The sequence below is a fragment of the Coregonus clupeaformis genome, chromosome 27 (genome assembly GCF_020615455.1).
Source record: "Coregonus clupeaformis isolate EN_2021a chromosome 27, ASM2061545v1, whole genome shotgun sequence".
Taxonomy (NCBI): Eukaryota; Metazoa; Chordata; class Actinopteri; order Salmoniformes; family Salmonidae; genus Coregonus; species Coregonus clupeaformis.
Window position 1 is genome coordinate 28799803 of NC_059218.1, and position 13417 is coordinate 28813219.

A 13417-nucleotide genomic window follows, 5' to 3' on the forward strand; every position below is an offset into this window, starting at 1 on the left:
TCCCGTATCCGGACCAGTCTCGGTGTCGGTCTGGGCACCTGCCATCCCTATCAGAGCCCGGGCGGGAGTGAGTAACTCGGAGGATTGCACCGGAGCCTTCCCAGGATGAGTCTTGCCTCTCCGTTTCCGAGGTACTCGGGTTATCCTCTCCCTGAGACTCTCTCCAGAGTGGGTAAAAGGCTGGGCAGTCTCTCGTCCAATTAGGACAGGGACGGGGGAGGGAATCAACCACCCCCGCCGTCGTGTGTATGGTTCCCCGTGTGCTGGTCATTGTAAGTTCAGTAATGGGGTATTCTCTGGTGTCCCCATGGACACAGGAAACTGGGAGGACTTTCCCCGGGGTCAGACACGTTGGGCCCACCAAATCCTTACGCACCAGGGTGGCCCGGCTACCAGAATCCAGTAAGGCCTCCACATCATGGTGATTCACAGTTACCGGGCAGGTGGGGGTCGATCTGGGCCGCCATCTACGACTCCCAAGAGCGAGGCAACACGGTGTGTGGGTGCTGAGCTGGAGGACTCCGCAGTGGGCATAGGTTCATCGGCGGGTTTCCCACACTGCCAGGAGATATGTCCCATCTCCCCACACCGGTAACACTGTCGAGTTTCCCCCTCCTGGTGTACTCTTCTTGGACCCGCCTGGTTTCTGGCTCCCCCTGGAGCCGGGATAAGTCCTGACGTGGCTGGGTTCGAGACCTTGGGGGTCCTTTGGACGGGTCCTTCCCATTTGTGGTGGGGCCGCACTCCTGGGGTCTTTTCGGGAAGCATTCAGCATCTCCGCTGTGGCTGGTACTTTTCCACAGCTTCCACGGTCAGATCAGCCGTGGTCAAGGCCTGTTGACTGATGAACCGTTTTGCCTCATAAGGCAGGGGCGCGTGGTAACGATCCACCACAACGGCCTCCACCACCGCCGCTGCTGTATTCCTCTGCGGATCCAGCCATTTCCCTTGCGATTCGGACAAGTTCATGCATCTGCGCCCGAGGAGGTTGGTCTGGTTGGAAGGTCCAACTGTGAAAGCGCTGGGCCATACCAAATTTTGTGAGTCCATATCTGCTGAGGATCTCAGACTTCAGGGCATCATAGTCAGTAACCTGGTCAGGGCCCAGGTCCCGGACAGCATTCAGCGCTTCCCCGGTTAGAAAGGGGGGCTAACAGACCAACCCACTGTTGCTTGGGCCAGGCTTCCCTAGCGGCCGTGGCCTCAAATGCATGCAGGTATGCCTCAATGTCATCGGTAGCTCCCATCTTAGATATAAAGTCACTTGCCTTTATTGGGCGGGTATTTTGGACCACCCTCTGTCTCTGCAACTGCAATTCCTCTGCCTTCAGAAGGTTGGCTTTCTTTTGCTCCTCCAAGAGAGCCACGTTTGCTGCATCTGGGCTTGCTGGCCAGCAACAAGGGCTTTCAATATGTCCTCCATTTCAGTCGGCGGGGAGCCTACGGCCAACTTGGAAAACTGGGTGATCAAACCTTCGGTATCCTCCTCTGACATGCACTATTAACGCTTGAGCGTGCCCGTATTCTCCACCATCTGTGATGCCACGAGAGGCTACCGCTTCCAGCGGGGTTGCCCAAGTAGTGCAAGGAGTCCAGGTTCAACCAAAACAAGGATTTTTATTAAAGGTCTTCGGCAACTAACGAAATTATACCACAATTCTCTTCTTCCCAGAGCCCACCCTCCAGACCGTGTCTCTTCCCTCCAAAACAACTCCAGCCCATCAGCCCCTCATTGGTTTCAGCTGCGTGGGAAGATTGGCCACAGAGGGTTGGAGTTCCCGACCATACCAGCAGATGGAGCCATAGCTGTCTGGGTTTGCAGCCACCTCAGGGGGATGTAACGTCCCTCCAGGACACAGCCTCTCGTGACATCACACAGGTTACCTTGAAACTCTTGGGAACAGGGACAATGGTTGTCAGCTTGAAACATGTTGGGATTACAGACTGGGACAAGGATAGATTGAAAATGTCTGTGAGGACACTTGCCAGCTGGTCTGCGCATGCTTTGAGAACGCGCCCTGGTATTCCGTCTGTGATTGTTAACCTGTTGAAATGTTTTACTCATATCGGCCACGGAGAGCGAGATCACACAGTCATCCGGAAAAACAGGGGCTTTCACGCAATATTCCTTGAAGCGAGCATAAAATACATTTAGTTTGGGAGTTCTGCATCGCTGGGAACTCATGGCTGGGCTTCCCTTTGTAATCCGTTTTCTTCTGCAAGCCCTGCCACATACGATGAGCGTCGAGCCGGTGTAATAGGATTCCACCTTCCTCTTATATTGTCATTTTGCATGTTTGATGTCTCGTCAGAGGTCGTAGCGAGCTTTCTTGTATGCCTCCATGTCCGTGTCCCGTTCCTTGTAAGCGGTAGCTCTAGCTTTTAGCCAAGAGCGGATAATGCCTGTAATCCATGGTTTTTGGTTTGGATACGTTGTGGGGACGACATCGTCTATGCACTTATTGATGAAGCTTGTGACTGTTGTGGTAAACTCCTCAATGCTATTGGATGAATCCCGGAACATATCCCAGTCTGTACTAGCAAAACAGTCTTGTAGCCTCTGGTCTGCTTCATCCGACCACTTCCGTATTGAGAACATCACCGGTACTTCCTGTTTGAGCTTTTGTTTGTAAACTGGAAGCAGGAGAACGGAGTCATGGTCAGATTTGCCGAAGGGGGGGCGGAGCTAGCATGTTGGAGTGAACGGCTGTGTGTGAGAGGCTCCCGCAACTTTTTTGCGAAATAATCTAACCTAACTTACTTTATTGCACTTGTTACAACAAACTTTTCTTTCTAATACAATATTGTAACTTTCTATGTGAAAATGCCTAGTAATAAGCGACCAAAGGACAATAAATCCACATCAGAGGCCTACTCCCCACCAAACAACGAGACAAACATGGCGGAAGGCACAGGTAACAACGTGACACTTACAGAACTTACCCGGGCTTTGGGAGAACTACGTGTTGCTATAGCGGAGGATCTTAAGGCTACTATTGCTGAACTGGACACTAAAATCGAGAGCACCATTCGAACGGGTCGCCGCAGGGCCAGAGTATTGTGGACCTTGAGAAAGCTTCTGAATTCAACGCTGGTAGGATCGACGAGTTAGAGAAGCTATGCACGTCATTGCAGGATAATGTGCAGAGGCTTTCTGTGAAAGTGGTCGACCTGGAGGGCAGATCCAGGCGTCATAACCTTCGCGTGGTGGGTCTGGCAGAAGGGGTGGAGGCGGGCTCTCGCCCCACCGACTTCTTCGCCAAGCTACTGAAGGATGCAATGGGACCGGATGTTTTGGCGTCGGATCCCCTACTGGACCGTGCACATCGCGCCCCTTTGTCCCAGTGCCTGGACCGGGCCAGCGTCCTCGCCCAGTAATCATCTGTTGTCACAGTTTCAAGACCAAGGATCTTATCCTGCGCGAGGCTCGAATGAGGGGCAACCTGTTACATAAAGGGCACCCCTTTCGTGTCTATGAGGACTATGCGCCCGATGTGGCAAAGCACCGCGCTGGCTACAGAGATGTCATGACCAAACTCTACAAACTCCATCTTCGCCCAGCCTTGCTCTTCCCTGCAAGACTAAGAATTACCCCGCCTTCCGGGGAGAAGATCTGGCTCTCCTCGGTTCTGGACGCAGAGAAGTTTGTCCGGGAATATACTCCAATCCCCGTACAGGTTAGAGTGCCTTGTCATTGTGTGTCAAGGTCTGCTCACGGACTCGAATCCATACCATACCATAACGGGTGAAACCGTATTCAACGGTCTCAGCAAGGGCTACCGAACATGTAATACGATGAGCTGACCAATTAACGTTAATTTCACTTTCATTCCGACTGGGTTTAGAGCGATGCCTGTTTGGGAGGCCTTCCAGGTCGGATCATTGACACTTTCGGATGGATATACTTATATTCCCCCATTTTTGTTTTGTTTCGTTATTTATTTTTCAATTCTTACATTATTCCTGTGCGTACATATAATAATTATTATTTGTACTTTATTATTATTTTCTCTTAGCATTTTAGTATTATGTATGTGTATATTTTAAATTTGTATAGATTATTATTCTGGGGTATGCATGTTTGTGTATGTAGATGTGTGTGTATGGATGTATGTGTGTATGCGTGTGTATGTATCTGTATATATTTAAGAATATTTATTTTATATGTATATTTTTTTTGGGTGTGTGTATGTATGTGTGCGTGTATACGTGTGTATATGTGTGTGTGTGTCGCGTATATATATAACGTGTGTGTGTGTGTGTATGTATGTAGGTATACACATGTATGTATGTATTATGTGTGTGTATGTATGTGTGTGTGTGCATATGTATATGTGCACATATATATTTTAATTTTTTACATTTTTATTTACTTTGTTATTTTTTTTGATTGGGGGTACGTGCAATTTATCAAAATCCTTGTTCCCTTCTCCTAACCCACAATATGTAACTGTACTGCTGTCTATGTCGGTTACTGATGGTTTATGTTTAGACCGGTATTGCTTAGCAATAGAATCTTGTGATGATACATCTTGCTTATCTCAGGGATTGACCCAAGATTAACCTTAAGTGCGCAATATGTTTAAGTTGCAACTTATTCTGTTTAGGTTTATTAGATGCTAATTGAACACTTTAAGTGCGGGAGCCTCCTCAGTTCATATGTTAGTAGAAGTTCTAGGATAGTGAGAGGTGAGCGCATAGTTGGGATTTTATTTGTGTTTTACCTCTTGTTCGAGGTCGCGCCGTGCTTTTTGGCATCGGCCAGACAATGTGTTTGTTATTTTTATTTTCATATTTTTTTCTGTCCTATGTGTGTATGCCTGTTAAATGTGGGTTGATGGGGGGGTAAAGGTTGGGGAAAGTAGGGGAACAGGGTGGAGAGTAAAGGTGCTTGCGGGGGGAGGGGTGGGTTGGATACTGCTCGGGTGTAGGTGCTACATATGCTGATCGTGATGGTTTGGTGCGCTTTCTTACCTTTTTAGTGAGTTACATGTTATGCAGGCCACCATAGGAACTACAAATGAGAGGAGGGCGGGACTTACATTCACTTCCTGGAATGTCAAGGGTTTAAACGAACCAATTAAGAGAGGCAGGGTCCTAGCCCACTTGAAAGCACTTTCGTCTGATATTATATTTTTGCAAGAAACCCATCTGAAAAACAAATCTCATAACAGACTTAAATGTAAGTGGGTGGGACAAGTGTATCACTCTAACTTCTCTGCCAAAAACGAGAGGCACAGCGATTCTGGTACGGAAAGGAATTCCCTTTCTACATAAAACCACTATTGTGGATAAAGAGGGTCGTTATGTGATCGTAATAGGAGAGATCCATTCTACTTCTGTAACTCTACTAAATATCTATGGGCCAAACATTGATAACCCCTCTTTTTTCAAAAGAGTCCTTGCCCTGATTCCAGATATCTCCCATACTAATCTGGTCATTGGAGGGGACCTTAACTGTACTAGACCAATATTTGGATAGATCCTCTACCCGGCGAACCCCTACCTCCCATTCAAGCGAATTCTTGAATACCTACATAAAAAAATTCTAACTTATTTGATATATGGAGGATCTCTAATCCTACGGGTAGGGAATACTCCTTTTACTCTCATGTTCACAATGTATATACTCGAATTGACTACTTTTTGGTTGATGCTAAACTACTCCCCTATACCTGTAATGTGAGATATCATGATATTATAATCTCTGACCACAGTCCACTCACCTTCTCCCTGAGATTGGGTGACATTGTACCAAACGAGAGGGTCTGGAGGTTGAATCCTCAGCTCCTCACAGAACCAACATTCTGTGAACATCTTAAAGACCAAATTACATTTTTCTTTGATACCAACGACAACACAGAGACTTCCCCAGCATTATTGTGGGAAACGCTGAAGGCATATTTGAGAGGCTGTATCATCTCCTTTCAGACTGCCAGGAGTAGGCAAAACAGAAAACAATTGGTAGAACTGGAGGGACAAATTCACTTACTGGATAGGGAGAATGCTAGACATCCATCTATGGAGAAACATAAACAAATTATGTCTTTAAAATTTAAATACAATCAGATCCTCTCGGCTAAAATTGCTAAATCTTTTCTCTATGCCAAGCAAAAATATTTTGAGTTTGGTGACAAACCACACAAATTACTCGCCAGACAACTTCGAAAAAACGTGAGTGACCGAATGATTCACAAAGTTAAATCTGCATCTGGGGAATTACTCTCCTCCCCCAAAGATATCAATGACAGATTCCGTCAGTTTTATGAGACTCTATATACATCTAAAGCGGATCCTAATCCCTTAATTATGCAAAACTTTTTGGAGGACTGTAATCTTCCTGCCCTGAACCAGGAAGACTCTAACTTCCTGAATAAGGAAATATCTCTTGAAGAAATTAGAGAAACAATTAAATCTCTAAAGAGTGGCAAGACCCCGGGCCCAGATGGATACCCTGGTGAATTCTATAAAACATTCAGCAACATGCTATCTCCCTACCTGCACAAAATGTTGGTTCGGGCCAATGAGGATGGAGCTCTCCCATCTACTTTGGATGAGGCGTTTATTACAGTTATACATAAGAAGGGTAAAGATCTGGAAGAGGTAGGGTCATACAGACCAATATCCCTCCTTAATACAGACCAAAAGATTTTAGCAAAAACTCTGGCTAACAGGCTTAGCACTTTAATTGGCAAATTGGTCCATTCGGACCAGACCGGCTTTATCCCTAATAGAAACTCATTCTTCAATCTCAGGCGCCTCTTCAACATTATGTATTCTCAGAGGTTACCTAACGTGGACCTTGCCGTTATATCTCTTGACGCCGAAAAGGCCTTTGACCAAGTTGAGTGGCCCTATCTATTCAAGGTCCTACAGAAATTTAATATTGGAGATGGGTTCATAAATTGGATCCAGCTTTTATATAGGAACCCCTGTGCGAGAATACTCACTAACCAATCAATGTCGCCCCGATTTAACCTTCACAGAGGGACAAGGCAGGGTTGTGCGCTGTCGCCTATGCTCTTCGCCCTAATTATTGAACCTCTCGCTCAAGCGATCAGATCTCATTCAGCAATACACGGCTATAATACTAAAGATACTCTAAATAAGATTTCCTATACGCAGATGATATTCTCCTCTATGTAACAGAACCCCAAGCTAGTATTCCAGCTATTCTTGAGGTGATTAATTTGTTTGGTACCTTCTCGGGATACAGAATAAATTGGAACAAGAGTGAATTAATGCCCATACGGTTGCAAAACACCTCCTGGCTAGAACATCTTCCAGTTAAGTTATCTTCAGAAAAATGTATCTACCTTGGAATTGTAGTTACCAAACAATACTCCTTACTATTTAAAGAGAATTTCCCTTCTCTGATGCAAAATCTCAAGGCAAACATACAGTTTTGGAGAACTCTCCCAATTTCTCTGCTCGGAAGAATTAATGCCATTAAAATGGTCTTCCTCCCACAACTGCTCTACCTATACCAGAACATCCCAGTATTCATACCTAAATCATTTCATAAACAACTGGACTCTATTATCAATCCTTTCATCTGGGATTATAAAACCCACAGGATAGGTAAAAAACACCTATGTAAATCCAAGATGGAAGGAGGATTGTCTCTCCCAAATTTTATATTTTACTATTGGGCCGCTAACCTCCGCGCTGTTACGTTTTTGCTGGATGACGCACCCCCGCCACCCAGCTGGCTTAGCATGGAGCGGGAGGAGTGTCACCCCTTCTCTATTGGTGCCGTGATTTTGTCACCTGTTAATCTGGAGATGTCACTTTACCATAACAATCCTATTATACATAGCACAGTCCGAATCTGGAAGCAAATTAAAGCCCACTTTGAGCTTAGACCAATATCATTCAAGCTCCCTGTTGCCAGGAATCCCCTCCTTTGCCCCCTCTAACCTTGATAACACCTTTGAGCGATGGGGAGAGTTGGGGATAAGTACCATAGGGGATTTATATATAGGAGGGACCTTTGCTTCCTTTGAAGCGCTGAGGGAAACTTATAACCTTCCCAGAAGTAACTTTTTCAGATACCTACAAATTAGAGACTATGTTAGAAAACACCTCCCAACATTTGAGAATGCTAAACCTTCCATGTTTGACGGATGCATAAAAATATGCCCCACCTCAGACAAACTGATATCTCGTCTATATGACGCTTTTCAATCTGTTAGCGCACCCTCTACTGATGCCATTAAGGCAAAATGGGAGGAAGAACTAGGAACTGACATTTCGGTGGCAGACTGGGAGGATAGCTTGGAGTATATCCACACCTGCTCCATTAATTCCAGACATCGTCTCATACAATTTAAGGTATTACACAGATTACACTATTCCAAAACTAAACTGCATAGGATATTTCTTGATACATCCCCTATGTGTGATAAATGTCAGGCTGAGCAGGGTACACTACTCCACTGCTTTGCCCTATGCTCTAGTCTGTATGGTTATTGGTGTGGAATATTTGGGGTCCTCTCTGAAGTTCTGGAGACTTCAATAGACCCAGACCCGCTTCTGATAATCCTGGGAGTGTCCGACTCCCTAAACGGATTAACCAACTCCCAAAAACAACTCATCTCTTACAGTCTCATCTCGGCAAAAAAATTATTGTTGTTTTGGAAAAGGAGGGAAGCGCCCTCTACCAAATTATGGCTCAGCGAAGTGGCAAAAACTGTACACTTAGAAAGAATTAGATATATTCTGAACAATAAATTATCAACATTTGATCAAATCTGGCAGCCTTTCCTCTCTTACCTGGACCAGTCGGTGCTGTGAATTTGTACTTTTAACGCACTCTCAATTGTCATATTTATATATACCTTTGGGCAGCGTGTGCTGGCCCCCGACACTCGAGCAGTCGGGAGGGGAATAGGGGGATAAAGGGGGGTATAAGTGGGGGGGTTACATCTACCCTTTTTCTTTCTACCTGTCCCTGTTCTGTATGTCGTGTTTTGTAATATTTGTTTTGTGTCCAGAACTCTGGGTCTTGTTGTTCATGTCTGTTCTCTTATGTTTAGATAAGAACTGTACACATGTCTTTCATACCTATACACCATTCTTGTGTGTGTTCAATAAAAAATATTTGAGGAACAAGATTTGCCGAAGGGAGGATGAGGGAGGGCCTTGTACGCATTTCTATGGGTAGAATAAAAGTGGTCTAGTTTTAGCGCCCCTAGTGGTGCAGAAGATGTTGGTAGACGTGAGGTAAGACGGTTTTAAGTCTCCTCGCGTTAGTCTCCGCCCACCAGAAATGCTGCCTCGTATAATAGCCTGATGAGCGGAAGTGTACATGCTGCTCCTTGATTCTTCCCATAAACAAATAGGCCTAGTCATGTGTTATAAACACCACTATGTAAGAACAGCATACTTAATAGTTTGATGAGTGGAAGTGTGCCTGCTGCTCCTTGACTCTCATGCAATACTTGTACTTTATCATGGCAATCCTTCTCATGCAGTCCAGATGTGCATTGGTCAGTCTGTTCCTGTGTTTTCTCTTCACAGAGTTCATGGTTGAAAATGTTGATTCACAAGTGTATGTGCTCACCTTTTGCACAGCTTCACAGCTGGGCACTCTGTGTCAGGGACCATGTTCCAGAAGTGGGAAACAACTGTTATGGGCTCAGCTTTCAGAGTGTTATTTGCCTGCAGTTGAACAACTTCACATTCCCCTGCAGCACGGTCAGGGGAGAGGCCTGTGATGACTGGGGTCAGAGAAGACACTGGGACTTGGAAGGGGTTCTCAATTAAATGGAAAAACTCCTTGTACTCCTGTACATCTTGGAATCTTGATTCAAACTTGCCCCTCAGCTCCTCATCCAACACTTCCACAAACGCATTCTAGTTTAAATGTTGCAATGTTTCTGGGTCATCTGTGGTGACTGCTATGAGTTTTGGGAAGTGCATAAACTGTCTGAGATATGAACAGTGTGGTGATTTTGTTTTGGAATGCTGTGATGACACGCAGCATGTTACCTGCAAGGATTAAATTGGAGGGGTAAAAAGTCACTCTGGGAACACACCAATGTCAAATCTTATATTCCACTCCATTCTATTCTAAAACATATAATTTCACTCGCCCTCCCAATTCCACCGCTGGTTACCTGACTTTTTTATTTCCCTTGGTGCTGGAGATTCTGTCACGCCCTGGCTCTGGGGACTCTTAAATGTTGAGCCAGGGTGTGGACTTGTTATGTTTAGTTTTCTATGGGTTTTGTTCTAGATCGTTTATTTCTATGTTGGCTAGGGTGGTTGTCAGAACCGGCTGATGTGGATGTGGTGGAGGAGTCACACGCAGGACACAGAAGCTAAGTCAACCGACTTTACTGCACAAAAATTAAACAAGACACTGGGCCTCAACAAAACAGGAGGCGAACGATACGCAGCAGTGCGTAAAACACTAATCCTAGGCGCACGAAACAAACAGTGCGACGGACCAGAATAAACAACATACGAAAATACGAGCAGCACCAAATGACAGGCGAACAATAACACACAACACACGACTAACAATATGAGAAACTTATAGGGGACATCATTAACCCAAACGGAAACAGCTGTACAATAAAGACAAAACCAAACAAACATCGATAACATACAACGGTGGTAGCTAGTACTCCGGGGACGACGACCGCCGAAGCCTGCCCGAGCAAGGAGGAGGAGCAGCCTCGGCCGAAACCGTGACAGTGGTTCCCAATCAGAGACAGCTGTAGCTCGTTGTCTCTGATTGGGGCCCATACTTAGGCAGCCTTTTGGCATTTTAGTTTTGTGGGATCTTGTTCCGTATGGTTTGTTGTATTACCTAGGACTTCACATATCGTTTTGTTGTTTTTGTTCGTGTTGTGTACACTTAATAAAAGTATGTACGCCTATCACGCTGTGCCTTGGTCCGCATCTGTCAGCGATCGTGACAGAAGATCCCACCACCAGAGGACCAAGCAGCGTGCCAAACAGGAGAAGTTGGCGATGTCCCAGGTGGGCGAATGGTGGTCTTGGGAGGACATATTCGCGGGCAGAGGGCCATGGGCAAAAATAAATGGCCAGGCAGGGGAAGGAAAACGGGCGCCAACCGTGCCGACGACGGACACGCGAGAGGCAACCCCAAGTAATTTTTTTGGGGGGCACACGGCGTGGACGACGGGGGCTGCTGGAGGCAGCTACAGGGCGCATCGGCGATCTAGGAGAGGAGGCCACCAGGTTTGGGGGGCTGGAAGGGTGGTTGGCGGAGCCTAGAGGTAGAGCAGAGCCAACTCCCCGTACTCAGGCTAGGCAGCGTGAGACTGGGCAGGTTCCGTGGTATGCGGAGCCACGTACTGTGCCGCGAGTGTTCCGGCACAGTCCTGTACGTCCTGTGCTAGCACCACGCACGTGTCGTGCTAAGGTGGGCATGCAGCCAGGACGGAGTGTGCCGGCTCAACGCTCGTGGCCTCCAGTACCCCTCCTCGGTCCCGGATATCCTGCGCCAGTGCCACGTGCTGTAGTGCCAGTACGAGTGCACAGCCCTGTACGTCCTGTGCTGATGCCTCACACAGATTGTGTGGAAATAGGCATTCAGCCAGGACGGGTTGTGTCAGCTCTCCGCTCTAGACCTCCAGTCCGTCTCCACAGTCCAGCCCGGCCTGTTCCTGCCCCTCGCACCAAGACTGTGGTGCGCGTCGTCAGCCCGGTCCGGCCTGTTCCTGCTCCCCGCACCAAGCCTATGGTGCGTGTTCCCAGTCCAGCCCGGCCTGTTCCTGCTCCCCGCACCAAGGCAGTGGTGCGCGTCACCAGCCCGGTCCGGCCTGTTCCTGTCCCTCGCACCAAGCCTGTGGTGCGCGTCGCCAGCCCGGTCCGGCCTGTTCCTGTCCCCCGCACCAAGCCTGTGGTGCGTGTCGCCAGTCCGGCACGGCCTGTTCCTGCTCCTCGCACCAAGCCTGTGGTGCGCGTCGCCAGCCCGGTCCGGCCTGTTCCTGCTCCCCGCACCAAGCCAGTGGTGCGCGTCGTCAGCCCGGTCCGGCCCGTTCCTGCTCCCCGCACCAAGCCAGTGGTGCGCGTCGTCAGCCCGGTCCGCCTGTTCCTGCTCCCGCACCAAGCCAGTGGTGCGCGCGTCGTCGGCCCGGCCCGTTCCTGCTCCCCGCACCAAGCCAGTGGTGCGGCGTCGTCAGCCCGGTCCGGCCCGTTCCTGCTCCCCGCACCAGCCAGTGGTGCGCGTCGTCAGCCCGGTCCGGCCCGTTCCTGCTCCCTGCACCAAGCCAGTGGTGCGCATCGCCAGCCCGGTCCGGCCCGTTCCTGCTCCCCGCACCAAGCCAGTGGTGCGCGTGCGTCAGTCCGGCACGGTCCGTGCCTGTTCCACCGGTGCCTGGTCCGCACCGGTCAGCTGCTCCACTCCGGAGCCAGAGCAATCCGCTCCACCGGTGTCCAGTCCAGCTCCGGCCAGCGGGGCCAGACCAGACCAGGGGCGCTAAGGGGGGGTAGATGGAGAGTGGTGGTCACGCCCCCACCCGGCCCCTCCCCTGTTATGTTTGGTTGGCGCGGTCGCAGTCCGCGCTTTTGGGAGGGGGGGGGGGGGGTACTGTCACGCCCTGGCTCTGGGGACTCTTAGATGTTGAGCCAGGGTGTGGACTTGTTATGTTTAGTTTTCTATGGGTTTTGTTCTAGATCGTTTATTTCTATGTTGGCCAGGGTGGTTCCCAATCAGAGACAGCTGTAGCTCGTTGTCTCTGATTGGGGACCATACTTAGGCAGCCTTTTGGCATTTTAGTTTTGTGGGATCTTGTTCCGTATGGTTTGTTGTATTACCTAGGACTTCACGTATCGTTTTGTTGTTTTTGTTCGTGTTGTGTACACTTAATAAAAGTATGTACGCCTATCACGCTGCGCCTTGGTCCGCATCTGTCAGCGATCGTGACAGATTCAGTGTATTCAGATGGTAAGTGATGACTAAAATGTAAAATATAATGTCAGTCAATGTGGCCAGCTTTATTATCCACTCAGGATTCTCCAAGTCTCGCTCGTCTCTCCCCTTGGTTGAGAGGAATTTGGGGATTTGGGGGAGGAGACTCAAAAAACGCTCAAGTACTCTGCCACGAGATAACCATCTCACCTCATTGTGCATCACCAAGTCACTGCATTCTGTCTCATACTCCTGCAGCAGTTCACGAAACTGGCGATGATTCAGTGCTCTTGAAACAATAAAGTTGACCACTTGTACAAGCAGTTGCATCACATTCTTCAACTCACTGTTCTTGAATTTTGCCTCGAGTCCCGCCTGATGTATGATGCAATGAAACACAGTGAAGTTGGGGATACCCTCTCTCTTTCTCATCAGACCGACAAGTCCCTTCTCTTTCCCAGGCATGTTTGGGGCTCCATCAGTGCACACACATGCGAGATTTGACCAGTTCAGATTGTTCTCATCCAT